This window comes from Agrilus planipennis, unplaced genomic scaffold (assembly GCF_000699045.2).
Source record: "Agrilus planipennis isolate EAB-ADULT unplaced genomic scaffold, Apla_2.0 scaffold145, whole genome shotgun sequence".
Classification (NCBI taxonomy): Eukaryota; Metazoa; Arthropoda; class Insecta; order Coleoptera; family Buprestidae; genus Agrilus; species Agrilus planipennis.
In genome coordinates, this window is record NW_020440372.1 from 454,191 (window position 1) to 458,369 (window position 4,179).

The 4,179-nt window shown below is 31.0% G+C and overlaps 1 long non-coding RNA gene across 2 annotated transcripts; it reads left to right on the forward strand.

The window, feature by feature from the left end:
• Positions 1-8: 8 nt before the first annotated feature.
• LOC112906064 lies at positions 9-4,179 on the forward strand. Of its 2 annotated transcripts, XR_003232148.1 has the most exons (4): positions 9-424; positions 3,790-3,858; positions 3,966-4,034; positions 4,147-4,179. It is a non-coding gene; the product is annotated as an uncharacterized LOC112906064 (long non-coding RNA). The 2 variants fall into 2 exon arrangements; XR_003232147.1 differs by lacking the exon at positions 9-424 and having other exon boundaries at positions 1,957-3,858.

Here is a 4,179-nt window from a genome sequence, read left to right on the forward strand (position 1 = left end):
CCATGCGGTGTTAACTCCTCCTGTCAAAATAGTAGTGACTACACCTGGCAGATGGCGGTGTTGCAGCGGTTAAAGATTTTGTAAAATGGGTTGCATATGAAAAACAGCATTACGATCATAAAAAATATTATCATTATTTTTATTTGCACTGCAGTGATTAGGGTTGTCTACGTTCAAAAAATTTTTTTATTAAAATTGGTAACGATAATAATACTTATTTGTAATGCTTTTCATTGGAGAAGAAATCGGGAAATACCACGTGTAAACGTTCAAATGTCGCGTCCGTGACCGCGAAGCGCGTAAAGAGAAAAATAGAAATTGTCTGTAGTTATCAATGAGAGTATTTGAAAAATATGAAAATGTAAAGTTGGTTGTTATCATTTGTCATTCATAAGAAGAAAGCAGGAAAGAATTTTTGAAAAAGGTAAGTAAAGAAGTACAAAAAATGAAATGTTATGAACAAGTGGTGCATGCATAAATAGTGGTAGAATATGTGAAAAAATAGACAAACATGTTGTCCATTTACAAAAAGAAAGGACGGTGGAAGTACAGAATACTGTTTACGTGAGGAGCAAATACAGTAAAAAAATATTATGCATATAATATATACATACATATATACATACGTACTGTACCTACAAGTGCATGTGTGTACATATATGAAAAGATAAAGATAAAAGGCCTGCTTCGGCAACGTTGAAATGTATATGTTTTTTCTAAAGATTCGCCAACTTTATTTGTTTGGCACCTTTCAAATTTTCGATGAGGTACCTAGGTATCTCTTTAAAAACTTAAAAACGATAACAGATAAAGCTACCTGATAATTACCCGAAAACAAATAAATCACATAATATCACATATGTATAGGTACCTATTATGCTGTTATCTTATTAAAAGTGTGTTTATGAACAAAATGAAGTTATGCAAAAGTAAATAAGCGGGCACTTTCGTTTCTTATGTTAAGGTCATTTCTAAAGAAAAAAATAAAACAAAATCGGTACAACTCGATAGACGATACCGAGAAAAATGTGTTAGTAGTCTCATACATTTTTTGCATTATAAACATAAAATGGGCAAAGTCAGAAGGAAGGCTGATGGAACATTGTTAATATCTTATACTGCAAAGTAGAATTGAACTCATACTTGTTAGGTAAATGCTCCAATCTAGCAATTGTTATTGATATACGAGTTTCTTTTAAATATGTACACTACAATTGTTGACAAAATGGAAGTTATCGAAACACCAGTAAAAGTTGCATTCAATATTTTCTGTAACAGTCGAATATGAAAAGGAAGAAATGAATATTGTTTTAACATCTAATTACATGAGAAGAAAAGAAGTAGTACATAAATTGTACGGTTCAACGGTAATTGAAAAAATTGTAATTGCCTTGTCGAAAAAGCGTAAAATGCAATTTAGACTTATGCTATATTTGTTGGTATTATGCTTTTATCAGAAACGTTGTTCATTGAAGAAAAATTGAAATAGTTTTGTTTTTTGTATGAGATGTTCAACATACACGTATGATCTGTTTGTATATTATAATAAGAATATATGGCGTAGGTGTAATGCTAAATTTAATAAGGAAAAGTATTTCAATAACGACTAATAACTTAACGAATGTTTTGACTGTGGTAGGTATTAATAGTATAATCTACATTCTACAAAATAGACATCGTTATCGGAAGCAGTTTATTTATTTATGAAGTACCGACATGTACATTTCGTTTCGCTTGCGCGTGACCTTGCTTCCGTTGTAGTGCGAATTTGAACTTGGATTTGAAAGAAAGAAAATTATACGTACATAACTGATTGGTCGACAGTGATTTATTTTTCTTGTACTCAATTATACAATGGAACTAAATGACATGTGCTTGCAAAATGAAGTTTCATTAAATTCACTTGACAAAAAAAGAGTGAATAATCTCCTCATGCAAACTACTAATCCGGTAACTTGACAAAGTACAAATAACACCGTACCGAAAGAAAGTTTTCGTGTACTGTTGACATACATCCTGTAAATGAATTACATTTCTAATTTTGTTGCAGAAATAATTACAATATAGAAAACAACATTCGTAAATATGCAAATGACGAAATTATAAATATAAATATTCAATAATTTTCTTTCCATGATTGTACACTTGTTTGTGTAATATACACCTAATGAAGTACGCTAACATAGGGATAGGGATTTTAGTTGGAAAATTAGTTAAAGTTTACTGATTAAAATGAGGATAATAATAATACATTATTGTTTATAAAATCCAATTGGCAAAGAATTATAACTATGGCATATTTAATGGGAAATTTCCACAAAAACATGATTTTACAGAAAAGTTAACTTCAATCGTCTTCCTTGTCTTGTTATTTGTAGCGCAATTTTCTTTCTTCCTTCGCGTTCCATCAAAATGAAGCTTTTAAGTCGGAACAAATGCAATTTTTACCGATCACTGTAATGTATATGTTTCTCTGTCACTTTACAAAACGTACTATTTATTGCACAGTTGCGTTACGCATTTGTTTGTTTTAAAAAGTCAGTGCGTTATTTCTACTGCAAAGTATTGATATTATTTGCAGATAATCGCATAAAATACTAACATAATGTTTCCGAATGTGTTCTCTTGTAATTATGTATGGTTACAATTATCTCACATCTTTGTTTTTTAATTGGATGAAAGTGTATGTGTGTGTGTTATACGTATGTAAAAATTTGGATATAACTTACAAACACACCTTACATGGCCTTTGTGCGAAATATCGCAGATAATTGCTATATGTATATTGAAGTTGATGGCTATATGGATGTTGAAGTTGAATCAATTAAAAAACAATTTCAAAACAGCTAACTGCGATTACCTGTGTGGGATTTACATCTATGTAAATTGTTTTTACTGGTTTAAATAACTAAATAAATTGCATGTTGTTTACATTAGATGTCTTAATTAATAGTTGCGGCATCGTTTACATATTCCTATCACACATCATGTGGCAATTTCTGAAAACTATTCTGTTACAGAACAGATTATTTCCGTAACTTTAATTAAGTGCCCTTACTGAAGAATTTTACGTCAGCACGCCATGATACAAACAAACCGTTTAAAACAATTTTAAGACGTTACAGACATGTGTTGATTCTTAACAGAACGAAAGATTTGACATACAAATATATGTTTCCAATATTTCGAACTGTTTCGTTTATCAATGTAATAAGAACGATTTTGTTCCTTGGTCTTTACTCATGATTATTGTATTCCTTGTAATATACAAACATTTCGTCCTCTCTTTGGAAAATACTAATGTTTCAAATAGTATAATACCATCATAGTGGTATTGAATAAACGACATTGTATTTAGTAAAGTGAAAATCGTATCATTAGGAATAAATTTGTTGACCCGGAGGGTGTAATTGTTTTCTACATTTAATTGTATGTTTAGTTTTGTAGAGAAACAATTTATTCGTATCCCCAAAATACCCACAACATACTGTATCATTGCAGTGTATAATAATGTACTATTAAGTCATTTATACTGAATTAAGAAAATTGCATTCCCTTCGCTTGATAGTTTACTTATGATTACCTCTGCAGTAGTAATAATTATGAACACAACAAGATAATTTTAATTATTTTCACAGCATTCACAGTAACCGATGATCACTATCCCCCTATTACGAGCCCCTCCTTCAGTTGTCTTGGTAGAAAGCTTCACTAATGTCCAATATTTATGCATATTTTTTCTACAACTATTCTGTACCTTTATAACTACAATTTTCATTATTTTTACAGATTTCACAGTCACCTATCATCGCCGCTCCCCTACGACCCTCTCTTTTAGTTGTCTTGCCACAATTTCGGGTAAGTGTTTCCAAAAAGTTTGACCAACGTTCCATTTTTATGCATACCTTTTCTTGAACGTATTCCGTGCGGTACCTTTATACGTATAATTTTAATTATTTTTACAGATTTAACCGTCACCGATAATTTTCGCCACTCTACGAGCATCCCTTTAACTTGTCCTGTCACAGTTTTTGGTAAGTTTTCCAAAAAAGGTTGACTACACTTCAATTTTCATTCATACTTATCTACTTGTCGACCGTATTCGGTGCGGTACCTGTATACCTATAATTTTCATTCTTTTTACAGATTTCACAGTCAGAGATAATTTTCGCCACTCTA